The sequence below is a fragment of the Macaca thibetana genome, chromosome 11 (assembly GCF_024542745.1).
Source record: "Macaca thibetana thibetana isolate TM-01 chromosome 11, ASM2454274v1, whole genome shotgun sequence".
Taxonomy (NCBI): Eukaryota; Metazoa; Chordata; class Mammalia; order Primates; family Cercopithecidae; genus Macaca; species Macaca thibetana.
Window position 1 is genome coordinate 93,847,993 of NC_065588.1, and position 17,333 is coordinate 93,865,325.

Genomic DNA, 17,333 nt, shown 5'->3' on the forward strand with positions numbered 1-17,333 from the left:
TTTTCAAAGCTAAAGCTATGATATTGATCTCTGGCTTACCTAAGCATGCTTTGTGATAGTAATTATATTGAAAGACATTTTTCAATTAACTTAGGACAAAAGTAAATCATGATCAATGAAAACTAAATTTGAACTATTAAGAAGTCTATGGGGAGTAGTCTATGTTTCTGATATGATTTATGCCCTAAAATTTCACTAGTTTCCTTTTCCCTCTTAACTTTTTATAGTTAGGCCTAAACTAAACCAAATGTTCATATGCTTTATTATTCTTCCTTGCTTCTCAGTATCACTTTCCTTATAACCTAAAAAGCATTATTAAAAATAAAAGAACAAAAAATCTGCACATCTATTATAATCTGAATGTACGTTTTTAGAGAATAGAAATAAGAAACAGAGATGTTGAAGTAAGTTGTGGCAGACCTGGAAGACAATGCATGTCTAAAGTACAGAATTACTTTCTCTGAAAACTCTTTAAAACAAGAAAACCATTTCATGTCTGTTCAGGGACCTTGCCAATTTCTTCATCTTTCATCCCCATCGCCTTAGCATTGTACCAAACATAGTATCAAGCACGTAGTAGGAGCTCAATAATAATTGTTAAGTGAATAAATATGTTTTCCCAATGGGGAAAAGCAATAAAAATCATCATAGCAATCAATGTTTGTTGAGTTACTAATTTGTGCCATAGAACTTATGTATTTTATCTCTAATATTTATAATTTTTACATTGTTACAGGGTGATAAGTCCCGGGGTGGGGTAAGAAGAAAATAATGAGCATTAATGAAGCTGAATAATATTTTAATAGCTTCTGAAAATATATGTTTATGTATTTGGCATGGTTATGAAGAAAAATGGCCATGCCTGAGGATTTGAGAAACACCAGAGAATTTACCGTGGATATTTTAAATCTATGATTGTCCTGGATCTAGTAATATGCTACTATTTTAAAATATTTTCCAATTGTTTCACATGTATATGCTTTGTCTCTTCTATAAACTCTTTGTTGGTAATTTTTTCTTTTTGGTCTTTCCTAGATGCTATCTGTATCATCTAACTACAACTTTGTGTTCAAAGAGTTTCTAAAAATCATAGGTCATTCTTATGATGAATCTTCAGTTTTTAGAGAACTATGATACAGAAACTATGTCAACAATAGTTGACTATTTCTTTTTATCATATATCTTAAGAAATCCTTTATCATTTTTTCCTTTTATTGGAACTGTAAGTTTACATTATGGAAAGAATAGTTTTGCTCAAGAAACTAATGTTTGCTCATATTCTCACAGTTTGTAAAACATGACTTTGAAAGTAACTTAAATAAAACAACAGGTGTAGGGTGTGCTAATTGCCATCACATTTTATAAAACCCTGCAGTAAATAGCTTAGTCATCATTTCCTAGCTGAATAGACTTGGCAAAGCTGTTCATTTCCCTATAACATACACAGCCAGCAAGGGATACATGTATATCAGTGGTGCTATTAAATATTTGAAAACTTGATTCAATGCATATTAAATATACATTTATAATGTATACATTTATAATTTACTTTTTCCTTCATATTTCTTACCATTAGGAGTGAAGGTAGATTAGAACACATTGCTGAAAAATGCACAGGTAAACCCTAAAAATACATAGATCTACCTAATTATATAGAGAAATTCATTGAAGTTATGTTCTTTCTATGGTATTTAAAAGTTCAAAGAACTTTTCTGACTCAAAAGATTTATGTTAGTTTTGTGTTAATTATTTTAGAAATTGCTATATAGGCTATAGAAAAAATCCATCTTTATATTATATAAAATTAGTAATTTAAAGAGCATCTATTGGGCATCCTTTTGAAACTGAATTGCTGTAAAATTACTTCCTGCATATTACAAGCTACAATATTCTATGGGAAGTAAATACCTAACATTTACAATACTCTGTGGGAAGTAAATACCTAATAGTATTATTATGAGTGTTATAGTCTTATGAACGGTATCTAACGAATGATCAAGTATCATAATTACATAATTTAGCCTATAAGTTCTAGTAATATGTGTATGTATTTATTTCAGACTCTACTCTTTAAAGATTAGATATCATAAAGTCTCCTCTTATCAGATGGAAAGATTGATAGATGAATAAAAATGGAAAGTTTTTGTAACATAAGTCAATACATACATCATTCACTTTCCTGAATGATTTTTAAAGACTGTAATTTCACTTAATTTTGAGAATGAATCAAACAGAAAGGAAGCCAGCTTCTCCTTCACACCATCTTCAAGTGACACTGTTTTCTCAAGTTATTTAAAATCTTTGGCAAGCATTTAATATATTTTTCAAATATTATATAAGTTAAATTTTTAAATTTATTAAGTTACAGAAGAGTTGTACTCATTGTTAAAACAAATCTGAGTGATACAGACATGTAAATTAAAAGGGGGAAAGCCTTATCTTCACTTCTTTTTCCATTCTCTAGACCTGCTAGTTAAGGTTTTTCTTTAAAGAAAGAAAAATATACATATATACACATAGAAACACCGCTTTTATCATTAAAAATTGGATTACTCTATATGTATTTTTCTATAATTTGCTTGTTCAAATCAATTATTTATCTTGAGCATTATCCCACAATAACAGGTTTTTCAGAATCTGAGATCATAACTGCATAGTTTTCCATAGTACACATGCACTTTGATGTAACTTTGCCTTTGCTGATGTTCTTGTAAATTGTCTCACACTTTTTTCTGTAAATTAATAACTATACGAGCATCTGTGTGTGTGTGTGTGTTTGTGTGATCCTTCTATTTATCATCATGGACTTCTGTAGTTACTTTTCTAAGCTAGACTATAGTCATTTTTTATCATTAAGGAGTATGTGCATTACAATTTTTCTTATGTATTACCAGTGGTCCCTTGAAATGATGTATCAATTTGAACTCCCATAAATAAGTATCAATTGTCCTCTTCCCAGGACCTTCACCAGCACTGAATATTACTTAGTCTCTTGATTTTTGACAAATATTTCAGTATTTATGGATGATTTATTAATTTTTCTAATAATTATCCAAACTTATTTTTATTTCTCTGAATGGTTAGAATTGAGTAAGACCTTCTGAAAATGGGTACTTGAAGTAGAGTTATCAGAGATAAAGTAGAGCACTTTTTAAAAGTTTTTTAAAAAGATAATAGAAATATTTTATTGAAATTAGTTCAACTTCAGTCATTCTTAAAAAATAAATTAGAATACTGATACAATCATGGCTCACTGCATTCTCAAACTCTGGGCTCAAGGATCTTCCTGCCTCAGCCTCCAGAGTAGCTGAGACTACAGGCACCTGCCACCATGTCCAGCTAATTAAAAAAAAAAAAAAAAAAGTTGTTTTCGTAGAGATGAGGTCTCACTATATTGCCCAGGCTGGTCTTGAACTCCTGGCCTCAATCTGTTGTCCTGCCATGGCATCCCAGAGTGTTGGGATTACAGGCATGAGCTACTGCACCCAGCCAAATCTCACCTCTTCAATGAAGAATTCTATATCTTTATCCCTCAGTGGTCATCCTCTGCATCGTACATCTTCATCACACATTTGGTACTTAGGGTTTAGTATTGTTACTTACGGCTCATGTGTAATTCTTCTTTTTGTCTCTGACAGTCCCTTACACATAATGAACACTGTAAAAATGTGTTGGTTGGTTGAGTGAGTGATCACATAATTAGACTATGAAGGAGCAGGTCAGAGTCTGTATATCAATCCTAGGAAATCACTTCTTGACATTTGGTGGCTTGTTCTACTCCAGGGAGATTTCATTGCTAGCTATTCAAATTGGATATTGCTTGTTTTGGTGACTACAGCAAAAGCTAATGCTTACCATTTGTTCAAGTTTATTAATTGCATATTTGAATCAGTCTATATCAAGTGCTTGACAAATTGTATCCATATCAAAGTTAGAGTTTTATAATTTTATTTGAAATCTAATGTTATACAATCATTCAATTTTTTCCCCAGTAGGTCTAGGTTCCCAAAGGCCTAGCTTGCTTAGCTCTTTTAAAGTAGTTCAGCTTTCTTAAAAGAAAATTGTTTAGATGTTCAGAATCAGTTCTTATCAGTAGCTACAACATAACTTTTTGGTGAGATCATTAAATACAACATTTCTCACAGGCACAGAATCCTAAGTGCCTGTGCTATCTTCTTACTATAGTTATAGAACCAGGTTATATAATTTGGTTTAGCTTTGAGTATAATGTGGCAATGTGTTCATAAAAGTTGAAATATACTTCATGCTACTAAAAATGATAATTTTCTGAGAATGGAAAACAGGACTAGCATATATTTACCAATGTTATTCAAGATTGTCAAGAAAAGCATTATTCATTTGGAAAAAATAATTGATCATGAGGTAGGAACATTGCAAATACTGTTTCAAGGAATAGGAAATTTTGCAGTATCTACTTCTCTTATTTTGAAAGTCAAGCGCTTAGTAAAGCCACCTTGGAAAAATGGATGTGATTTATTAATTTATTGTTTGTCTGGACTGAAAATGTCTTGACAAATAAAAAGATATCCATCAGACATATATATGTCTTTCTCTTAAAGTTAACAATTTAGTACAATAGTGGAATGTCTTTGGCCATCCTGGTCTCCTGTAGGTTTGGCTGTGGAGGAGCAGGTGCGAGCTTCCAAACTGTCTTTACAAGTGTCGCAGTGGGGCTTCCCTGCCATGCCTCTGCAGGAGACAGCTCATCTGTTTAATCCTTATGTTTTAGTCAACCTTTCTTATTATGCAGACAGGGCTCTGAGCCTCAGCTGGATTTTTGACTCTCTCAATGAATTGATGGGGCTCTTTGATCTTAACTGTGTATTGCATCTGTTTCATCCTTCCTCTTAATGCAGTCCTCCATACTCTTATTTTAGTGGATGCTCCTAAAATAAATTAATAATTATACAAACAAAAATTGCCATTATAAAACCTAGGCACAAATTCCACTTTTCATCATGGCCTTTTTTTTTTTTTTCTTTTTGGCATGATAAACTTTCTTGAAAAATCCCCCAAACAAGTTTTAATTCTGTTGCTTTATAAGGGACTGACCAGACTTAAGAGTATTTAATTAGGTTCCTATGAGTGTGTATGTGTTTTGTAGAGTCAGGTTTGCATAAAAAATGGGAACTGCCAATCTTTACAATTTAGTCAATTTTATGATAGCATAATATCTTTTTGATAGACCATATTGTAGCAAAAGGCATACAACCTACGTAGAAAAATCTACCATGGAAACATAAGGATCCTGCTGGGCAGTGTTCCTCTGTTTGATAGGAGTGAGAAAGTCTGAGTTGCAGAGAAAATCAGTTAGAATCAGAACAAATCCATATGGAGAATCCATTCTAGGTCATAGGGTGCTAAAATATAATCTTTCTTGAAACAAATTTTTAAAATGAAATGTGTACATTCTTATGTGAGGTGGGAGTGAAGGAATATTGAGGAAACAGTGAAGGGATATTGTTTGCTTACCCACCCGAAATCATTTAGAGTTATGATTAATTGAGCCAGAAAGTAGCTGTTTTTATCTGAGTGACCTTTGATATTCTAATCTGGTATTTTGGAGATTTGTATTAATTATTTTTAACTCTCTATGAATCTTCATTTATCTTTAAGTATACGATAATCTTGTGATGATAATGCAATGTCAAAGCTGTCAGAACAATTTCAGTTGAGCAAAAAGCTGATGTTTTCTAAGAGCCAAAAGCCCTTGAGAGAGTTATGAAAAAGTCTCTCTCCAAGAGGAGGAATATTGTGATAATGACCTTTTAGTTTATTAAACATTTACTTTATCCCAACATACATATGTATGGATGTATGTGTAATATACTAATAACCATTTATGAAATACCAGAATACACTTTTTACTTAGTTACACTGAGACATAAAATAAATATGTAAAGAAGTTGATTTCTAATCATAACTCTATAATATTGCTGTTTTAAAAACATTCAGATAACTTTCTTCCATTCAAAAGTATCTCTCAAGCCCCCGCATAGTACTCAATCCTGAACTAGGGAGATTTTCATCACTATTTTTGTACTTCCCATATGGAATCTGAGAATAACTGTGCAGGAAGGAAATGTGAAAGGTTACTCAATACTTCTTTAGGCAGAGCCTTTCTGAAACCCCCTGAAGATCATTTTACCCCCCAACATTCAGTTTGTCTATCTTGCCACAAACTGAGATGTGACTTTATTTATTTATTTTCCCAGTTAACACTTCAGTTTGAAAGAAAGTATCTAGAAACCAGCCAAGGAAACATAGTTGGTTTCAGTGAGCATTTGATTTAGGTTTCTTAATTTTATTTGTTTTAGTTTCTTATCTCACATACTTGATGGCTGTGTTTCTTCTATTAAAGTGAAATGAAAACGTCTACACTCTTAGTCTATGATGATTTTGTGCTACTTGAACTTGTGAAAGTTATGATCTGGCCTCTTTTGCATAAAGTGGATCAACACACACCATTTTATTTCCATGCTTTCTTGTGATTTATAAGTCCCTAGAAGTTCCAACTTTGTTAAAACATGTCACTTTGCTCCATTGATATAACTCCCAGGTAAGTGCATGTTACTATATGAGAATTCATGTAAAAGATGCTAAGTTGCTCTGTGCACACTTCCTTGTATTCATCAATTCTGACCTATATTCATTCTTAACTTGCTTTCTTATTACATCCTAATAGTAACTGGGTGAGTAAATTTACCTCCATGATTCTTCCTAAATGTGAAAAGTGATCCTCTTACACTACTCTTCAGAAACACTAGGAGAGAAAACACATAGGCTGCGTGGGTTGGGACATGGTTTCTAGCTATGAACTGCCATTACATGCCCTTATGCTCTCTGATCATGTCTTTTGCTTTATGGTCACATGTGGCCTCACTTCTTGACCATCTCCTGTACCTATAAAATTTCAGAGACTCAACCTTGGGTTCCAGAAACTGCCTAAGGCTGTGTTACTTTTAAACTCAGAAGTTTGAACAACCCATTAGTGGGTCATGAAATCAACTTAGTAGATCATAACCTAGGTTAAAAAAGTAATAAAAAGATGAGAAATATGAATGCATTTCATGTTAGTAAGGGTATTATTTCATGAATATATTTTATCAAATATATTTCAAGTGTGCGTGCACTACTTGGTTGTATGGTAAATATTTTCTTAACATAGATTTCAGTCAAAAAAGCCTGAAAAACAGAACATTGAGTGAGATCATATAGCCTCTAATAAGCTTTTGTATGGATTATTGGGTTTAGAATTTAGAGGATTATTTTACCATATCCAAATTTGATTATTTTTTTCATGAGTTATCCTCCAGAAAATCAAGGGCATTAGCACACAGCAATAGGCAAATAATAATGGAAGCTTAGTAAATGCTTCCAGAATTGTTTCAAGCTAGGCTGTATCAGCTTCCTGAAGGTAAAATGTTCTTACTGATTGAACCATTTAGTTGGAGGTAGTCGTATAAGAAAGAGACACGAGCATTTAGTTGCACAAACGAAGCATACAGTTCACAGAAAAAGGATTTTGTTAATACCTTATTTTGTTGTTGGGTCAAGCAGAGTGAATAAATTATGACTGTATACTTGTGTTATGACAAGAAAGGAAATAATAATTATCACTCTTTTAAAATATCTGAAGATTAAAATCTTTGCCTTTCATTTAAAAACACCTTTGTAAATGTGACCATTGTTTTTATTAAGAATGATATGTGGGGAATAGGGACAGATTAGTCAATGGGGATGAAATTAGAGTTAGATAGGAGGAATAAGTTCAAGTGTTCTGTTTGGTTAACAACCTTGTATTGTATATTTCGAAATAGCTAGAAGGGAGGATTTTGAATGTTATCACTTCAAAGAAATGACAGAGGTATGAGGTGATAGATATGCTAAATACTAATTTGATTATTATACAATGTATACATGTATTAAAACATCACACTGTACTCCATAATAGTTATTACATGTGAATTAAAACGATTAAAAAGAATGATATAATTTTTTTTATTGCCTCTGTATCCACCAGAAGTTAGCATAGGGAGGAAATTCTAATTGTACTACTATTGCACGCTTCCATCTTATCTCATGACTGAGAAATATTTAAGTACTGTTCAGCAAGGTAAGCATGAGAAAGAGAAGATAAGAATTCACATAACTGGCCGGGCACGGTGGCTCACGCCTGTAATCCCAGCACTTTGGGAGGCCGAGGTGGGCAGATCACAAGGTCAGGAGATCAAGACCATCCTGGCTAACATGGTGAAACCCCGTCTCTACTAAAAATACAAAAAATTAGCCGGGCGAGGTGGCGGGCACCTGTAGTCCCAGCTACTCGGGAGGCTGAGGTGGGGAAATGGCGTGAACCCGGGAGGTGGAGCTTGCAGTGAGCCGAGATCCGGCCACTGCACTCCAGCCTGGGCGACAGAGCGAGACTCCGTCTCAAAAAAAAAAAAAAAAAAAAAAAAATTCACATAACTATATGACTGAATATCCATTGTGTTATTTACAAAGTATGTCATTCTTTCTGTAACATCTGTGGTGGAATATAACCTTAGTATTATACAACCATCACCAGCAGCCGCAGCATTTGAGAGCTTAGCAGAAATGTAGAATGTCGGGCTCCATCCTGGACCTACTGAATCAAAATCTTCATTTTAGCAAGATCTTCATGTGATATACATAACCATTAAAGTTTGAGAAGGCCTGGCATACAGGATAAGTCTTACCAATTGCCATATAGACCTATGTTCACTTCATGGTTAACATTTGCTCTGGAAAAGAAAACAACCAGTAGAGAGGGTCAGCAACTGTTCATACCCTAGAGCTGCGATTGACCACCTAATGGTGTCTAAAATTACGAAGCTGACAATGACACTGCTGTTGCTGTGGATAACACCCATTATCAAGTGATTCTAAGTGTTAGCCATTTTGTCTAATATGTCAACTAACCTGTTTAACTATCATCTACCTCCTGAGTTTTATGCTTTTTTACAGACAAGGCAATTGTTACCTAGGATCACCACCCCCTTGTAAATACAAGCATTCTGATGACTAGCATCTGGTATGCCCAAGGTAGAGTCTGTGACTGGGAGCTGAACTTTTTAAAAGTAAGACAGACTATTTGTTTGAAACAGGAAGAAACTATGACACTTGAAAGATTCCTATGAAGGTGTCAATTGAAATTTGTTTAGATAATATTTGTAATGAGCAATGTGTTCTCCAATTTGTGTATTTGAAAAGATAAGTAAAGCCTTGTTTTAAGCTCATATCATGTGTTCAGGCTATCAGATCACAATTTATTATGTGTTATGTGCCGTGTGGCATCTTAAGCCCCATTAGAGGCCCTTAGCCCTGGACATTCAACTGGCATCTAAAGGATGCCTTGAATGTGAGCTGCCCTTCTGAGGACAAATATTTGTACATTTGTAACATGGGGAAAGGACTCTTTACTTGAAATGGCTTTAGAATTGTACAGAACATAGAAATGTGGTTTGTCTCTTGTGTGCTAAATTAAATCCTTTTAAAGGAAGTCATCCTTTGAGAAAGGAGATGCAGGCATACCAACATTTTGACGTTTATTGGGTGACAAAAATCAACTCAGTCAACAAATAGTTTTGAAAATCGCATTGAAATGCGAATTGGAAGCAAAAGGTAGTGAGCTCATTTTATGGTGCAGAAAAACAATGCTGTGTGTACTGCTGATCAACTAGGTAGACATTAGCTGGTGGATCGTGGCCATGAGTACAGGAAATGGAAGAATTTCTATAAATGAACTAGGATAGACTGATTGCGTATTCAAGTAGGAATAAAAAAGTTATTACATTTGTTCCTGGTTTAAAACGAGAGCTACATATATAACATAAATCCATACAACATCAAAGGATATACTGTGAAGAGTAGCTGCTTCACCTCTTCTGTCCCCAGACCCAAGTTTCCCTATTGACACAACCACCATGAGCAGCTCCTTGTATCTTTTTCAGAAATATCCTCTAAATACCTCATAATGAGTTATGAAACATCCTCATAAACAAACAGTATATGCAAAATCCTTGTTAAACAAAAGGATAATATACCAGGGGTCCCTAATTCCCTGGCCACAAACCAGAGTAGAGGTCTGTGGCCTATTGGGAGCCAGGCTGCACAGCAGGAAGCGTGTGGCTTGCAAGTGAGAGAAGCTTCATCTGTATTTACAGCCACTCACAATCACTCACGTTACAACCTGAGCTTCGCCTCCTGTCACATCAGTGGCAGCATTGGATTCTCATAGGAGTGTGAACAGTGTTGTGAACTGTGCATGTGAGGGATCTGGGTTACACACTCCTTATGAGAATCTAATGCCTGATGATCTGTCACTGTCCCCATCACCCTCTGATGGGACCGTCTAGTTGCAGGAAAACAAGCTCAGGGCTCCCACTGATTCTACATTATAGTGATTTGTATAATTATTTCATTATATATTGTGATGTATTAATAATAGATATAAAGTGCACAATAAATGTAATGCACTTGAATCATCCTGAAACCACCCCCCACCCCACTTCCAGTCCGTGGAAAAATTATCATCTTTGGAACTGGCCCCTGGTGCCAAAAATATTGGGGACCGCTGTAATATACAATACACATTGTTCTGCACCATTCTTCTTTTCCTTAAAATGTATCATAGAAATAATTTTATATCAGTTTTCCTACTTATACTTTATTCATTTTAATGGCTACATGGCATTCCACAGTATGAATATAACATACTTTATTTAACCAGTTACCTTTGGTGGATTTTTAGATTAGTCTCAGTCTTTTGCTATCATAAATAATGCTGTAACTATGATCCTTATCCATGTATTGTCAAGCATGTGTGACTATATATATGTCCAGGTCTTCACATTCAAAGTCCTGATTTATTTTTACTAAAACTGGGTTAGCAATGGGGAAAAAATAACCAAGTAGCACAGGAGGCAGGGAAATAATAATAATTGAAAATAGCATTTACTATGTGGTAAGTAATTTATAAGTATACATTTAATTCTTAAAAATCTAGAGGAAGATATTTATTACTATTATTATTGTTGTTGTTATTACTGATTTAAGTGAGAAAGCTAGGATATGAATTCACCCAAGAAGCTTGTCTTCGGATCCCTTGCTCTTGTTTGCTACACTGTACTGTTTCTTGGTGATTCTGTTGTTACTTTGGCAATGAGAGTGCATTTATTGGATACCTACCATGTGCTCAGCAGATGACATGTGTTAGTCACAGTCTTCATGATAGCACCATGAGACGTTGTTGTTGTTTAACAGATTCTTTTTTTTTTTTTTTTTTGAGACGGAGTCTCACGCTGTTGCCCAGGCTGGAGTGCAGTGGCGCGATCTCGGCTCACTGCAAGCTCCGCCTCCCGGGTTCCCGCCATTCTCCTGCCTCAGCCTCCTGAGTAGCTGGGACTACAGGCGCCCGCCACCGCGCCCGGCTAATTTTTTGTATTTTTAGTAGAGACGGGGTTTCACTGTGGTCTCGATCTCCTGACCTTGTGATCCGCCCGCCTCGGCCTCCCAAAGTGCTGGGATTACAGGCTTGAGCCACCGCGCCCGGCCTGTTTAACAGATTCTTAATAAGGTTTAGCAACTTGCCTAAAGTCCCAGAGCTAGTAAGCAAGGAGCTAGGAATGGCCTGGAAGCAGGATGTCTGACTCTTGTGACTAAGGCACGACAGAGAAGGGAGTTTCAGGTATTGCTTCTACATCTAGCAGGCTGGAAGGCAGAAATAAAACTAATATACATATGAGGCTTAATTAAATGTATTGAAGTGGTAAGAGGGATAGGAAGGGCTGTTACAAGGACCAATGGAAGACAGTTGGTGGGGCACAAAAATAAAAGCGTCTGTAGCAGAGAGAGGAGGGCTTAGTGGGTCCATGTGGATCCAGAATGCACTCTTCTCTATGGAGAATGTTTCCAAATCTAGATTGCTTTGTTCTTACCAACTGCTTCAACTTTTAAAAAAACATTCCACACCTGTACATTGTATTTATACCTTCAACAACCCCTTGTCGTTAGAATGGCGACAATTAGAATGGAACCTGTGGTGCTTGCATGCCCTAGAGAAAAAACAGCCTTAGGTGGCTGCTCTGAGTTGGACTTTGTGGCCACAGGGAGCAGAAATCAGTAAGTGCCCGCATTAGAAAATAAAAGTAAGAGTGCCGAGAAAAGTAAGAGTGCTGAGTTTCTTCAAGGCAATGCCAGTTTCTCCAAGTCAATTTCTCTTATTTTAATCTCTGTTTCCAGCAGTTCTGCCTCTTTGTAGGTATGCCATAAGCAGCCATATAAAGGCAAAACTGTACGATCTACAGGTCTAGTAAAATTATAAGTCATGTAGGTCTTATAGAAATTATAATTTTAACTGAAGTCCTCTGTATCTATTGGTTATTTTATTTTATTTTATTTTATTTTATTTTTTTTTGAGACAGAGTCTCGTTCTGTCGCCCAGGCTGGAGTGCAGTGGCCGGATCTCAGCTCACTGCAAGCTCCGCCTCCCGGGTTTACGCCATTCTCCTGCCTCAGCCTCCCAAGTAGCTGGGACTACAGGCGCCCGTCACTACGCCCGGCTAATTTTTTGTATTTTTTAGTAGAGACGGGGTTTCACCGTGTTAGCCAGGATGGTCTCGATCTCCTGACCTTCTGATCCGCCCATCTCGGCCTCCCAAAGTGCTGGGATTACAGCCTTGAGCCACCGCGCCCAGCCTTCTATTGGTTATTATTATTGCTGTTATTATTTTATAAACCAAGTTTTACTATCTAGACCATATTTCTGTGTTTGGTCTTTTAGGTTTTAAATACTGAGTTTTCCTGTTTCAGAATATCTCATTTAATGCAGTGAAGTTTTGGTAATATTTCATAGAAAAAAAAAAGGTGTAACACAAATATGTCAGAATTAATTATTTATATGATGGTTATAATAAAAAAAAATAACCGAGATATATAATTAGTGTTTGCTGTAGGTCAGAAAATATGCAGAGTTTTATGTATATTATCTGGTTTAATATTAAGAACCTATCGGGTAAGTATTACAATTAGTACTGTTGTTCCCATCTTACAGATGGAGTCTTTTTTTCTACATTTTGGGATTAACAATTAGAATGGCAAGAAAGCAAACTTTTGTAAAAGAAGAAAATACTTTCTAATTCTACAAAACATATTTTCTATGTTAACACTTCTCCATCCAGTCTTTCTTCAGGTATACTCAGTAATCAATATATGTACACTTTGTATTCTGCTTTTTAAATTCAGTATAGTCATAAAAACTTGGTTTTATCCGTCTTTCATATTACCATATAATGACCGCCTACAATTAATTGCCAAAATTACATCTTGATTTCCTTCTTTGGAGACATTGTTTCCATTCTCTCTTATAGATACTATTGCAATGAAAAAATATTGTATACATAGCATTATTTTATTCTCTGGGAATTTCCTAGGAAAATGTCCCCTCTTCCACTCAAAGAGTAAAGATCTTTCTGACTCATTCTAACTCCCTGAGTCAAAGTCATTTTCATAGGAACAAATAGAGTGAACGTTATTAATGCTTATTTTAAAATCTTAAGAGAAATGTCTACTTTGAACTCTTTAGGAATAAAGTCTTTTCAGTATTTTAAAGATATAATTTTGAATACATATGCGATTAAATATGGGTAATCCATATCAAGCCTAAAGAGTTAATTTTTGCATCATTTAATTTTAAAAGTAAGTGAGTGGGCTGAGGAGGACGATATATGCAAGGTAAGCATTTATTCTTCATCGACATGTATTTCTTGAGAAACTGCTGTGTGCCAGGCTGTACAGCAGTTGCCAAGGCTATGATAATGGATGGGACAGAAACAGCTTATTTCCAAATAGGGCATCACTGAAAGTCATATCACAGAGTCTTTGTCCTTGACATTGTGCCATAACACACTCTTGTCCTGACATTTCTGATTTCTTTGTTCTTTTGCTTTTATGGAATCTGACTCATTTCTTACTATCAGCCCAAGATACAAAGGATAAAGAGTATCTTACTCTCAGAAAGATATCTGTATCTATATAGATATATAATTTCTAAGAATTTCTGAAATCGTATTTTCTCCCTCCCATGCCGGTTCTGGTGGGACTTTAGAAACCTTTTTGTCTTCCGAGGATGAAAGTATCTTGCTGTGTAGTTTTAGGAATCCCTAAATCATCTCATCCTCATTGTGTATATCTTAGGTTGCATCTAAATACATTTATCAGTTTATCTTTGCAGCACTTTAAGCTAAACAGAGATTTTGGGCCCTCCATGGCAGGAATGTTCTCACGTAAAAATAAAATGTAATTTAGGATATGTATCATGAATTATTAATATAGTGTACCGCAACTGCAGTTTTCACAGGTAGAGATAAAACATTTTGGGTTGTGTTCAGCAGCCAAATATACACACTTCTTAGGTAAAATCAACTTCAGAATCACATTTTAACTTTTCCCTAAATTTCTCCATCCCAGAAAGACCTACTAATTTATTGATAAATATAACTTTATTACTTTATGATATAAAATTCTCTTTCAAATTCTGCTGTGCAAACTTTTTATTTTGTTGATACGCAAACATGTTGGTGGTAATTCTTTAGTAAAAATCGCATCAAGGTAACAGCTTACCATGTAGATCAAGCCTTTTGCTGCTCCATTGGATGCTTCGCTCTGGAAAACATTGTTATATCATTTTGTGGGAATCTTCTATGCATTACCTAATATATATTGAGATTTCAGTAAATTCATTATGCATGTGTTGTGTATATTGATCAATCAGTAGACAGACTTTTTGAAGGAAAAATTTGCATTAAAATGTGATGATATCTTCCCCCAGCTTAAATTTGTATGTTATTTTTAGCTGACATGCCTGAATTAGTTTTCTAACGTTATTACATAAAAATATAATTTGAACTTTTTGCAAAGATAAGTTTCAGGATTTGGATTTATAGAGTACTCGTCTTCACGAAAAAGGGATATATGGAGATAATTTCGTAATGTCAGAATACTGATTCCACAGGTTGACTTGGGCTACCTTGCTGTAAAGCTGGCTCTGCTGGGTAACAGCTGACTCATAGGCATCACCAACACAGCACAGAGGTAGAGAAGAAAATATTAATACAAGGGCATCTGAAAAAGGAGCTGTGATCAATTTCCTAAAACTTTCCTTAAATTTCTAATGTCCTGTAGCCTTAACATTGGGATTGAAATCCTCCCTGTTGCAAATTAGCACATACCCTACTGTCTGAACTCAAAACCCTAGGAACTACTGTCTGAGATCTGAATGTATTCTTGGTTCCAAATCAATCTTGTCACTCCTCGGAAAGCAATGCAAGATAATAAGTAGTATTCACCTGATTGCTTTCCTGCTCTGAGACAGCTGGTGACGCGTGTCTTCCTGATAACCAGGAGTTTCAGATCTAAGGCAGGGATAAAGGGAAACTGGAAGCTCTCGGAATCTAAATGTGACAGTCGATGGCTGAGGAGAGGGTCAGAAGGAATAGAATCTGTGACACGTATGAGAAAGGAACAAAATTTATCTGCTCTGGTAGCAATGATTAGATGTCTCTTTGTCTGGCTTTCCTTGCAGTGGGTGACTGATCATACCCGCCGGCTGGCTAATGTCATAATTAACAAAGTTGCTACTACATCTGCAAAGTTCAATCGAAAAATTTGCCAGTGATATGATGGCATTGTCACAGAGATCACAAGGGACACGGAGTCGACTTTTGCTCAAGATGGAACGACAGAGCTGTGTAGGCAAGATGAGAAATTGCAAACTTGTTCGGCCAAAGGTATGTTTCTTTCATAATTCCACATCCTAGGTTTTCTTATTAAGATTTTCTTTTGATGGTTCATGGGTTCTTTTTTTGTTTCTTGACCGAAATGATTCAGAAAAAGATCCATATGCTTTTCGGGCATTTATAACATATTCTCTGAAAGCTTTTTTTTTTTTTCCCTAAATCTGTAAATTCATAATATAGCTAAACAGATTTTGATGATGAAAATGGAATATAAAGCAATATTTTCCCTGTTGGGTCTAGCTAATCTTTATCAGTTTTCAGAATAAGTATTTGGTAACAAATATCAGTGGGACATTTATATTGTATAACATTGGATTTATTTTGCTCGACAGTGTAAAAGCCGTTGCTCTGCTTTATTCTATTGTGTCAACCTAGTTCTAGGAAAGGAGAAAAAGCAAAGAGTAGTTATAGAATATGTAGAGGTTCTATTTTAGTTTCAAGACATGCTCAAAGGAAAGCTAAGGTCTTGACTTAAGTCGCACAATGTAATTGGGGCTTTTTGAAACAACATTTATGAAGACGACTATCTCTTGAAATTATGTGCTATTCTCCAGGGCCAGTCTGGTCAGACTATTTACGTGTATTTTCTTTTTACTGTGATTTGCTTTGCTTGATTGAATATTCAAGAATTGAGGAGTTTCACAAACGACAGCCTTCCTGTATTGCTAATTAATTAGTGTGAATATTGATGAGGAACGGCATGCACCTCTGTGTATGTGGCTGTGCACTTAATCTAAGTACAGAGAGGGAGGAAGAGGTCTCAAAAAATATGCAGAAGGCAAGTTTGGGTTATTTATGCTGTGTCACACCACCGTTACAATATCTAGGCAATCAATTTGCAATGTAACTGGGGACATATATTAAGGTTCTTTCCCTCCACGGTCATCTGGGTCACTATATCATGGCAAAATGCAATAATTTGTCTTTTGCCCATTACTGTTGTCTTTTGTGTTAATAGCAGTTTTTAAACATCATGAAATAACATTTTGGAAACAAATTTTGCACAGCATGTATATTTTAATAAGCTCATTGAAACTTTCTTATGGTTTTATTTCTAATGATGGGAGACTAGACGTTATCAATATATTCATTTTAAAATTTGCGGTCACATTTTATGTTCTCAAATAAAAAATGAATCATTTTATGGGATTATGAATTTTAAAGCCTTTGAGTGTCCAGATAATTTTAAACACTGTTTATCAAAATTTTGGTGGAAATTTGATTTAACAGATTTGATGGAAATTGACTTAACCGAAATTTAATGACATCGGTAAGAAAAACTGAAAATGGAGATTTAAATCATTATTTTATTAACTTCGGGACACCATTTTTACAGGAGAGTGTTATTCTTGTAATAACTATCTTTTTGTTTGTCTTTTGTTTCCTTAACTTTGATTCCCCACCCTAGCCCAATGTCTGGCACATAATAGACATTCAGTAGGTATTTATCGAGTGAATGAATTAATGAATTTAAGTATTTCCTCTGTTATTCAA

General features: G+C 35.1%; 1 long non-coding RNA gene across 9 annotated transcripts in view; it reads left to right on the plus strand.

Moving 5' to 3' along the window:
- LOC126930014 (uncharacterized) overlaps positions 1-17,333 on the plus strand; it is a 101,768-nt gene that overhangs the window by 50,905 nt on the left and 33,530 nt on the right. For all 9 annotated transcript variants that reach the window (XR_007717432.1, XR_007717426.1, XR_007717431.1 and 6 more), the window contains one exon: positions 15,626-15,830. This is a non-coding gene — a long non-coding RNA (uncharacterized LOC126930014). The remainder of the gene's footprint in view (positions 1-15,625; positions 15,831-17,333) is intronic.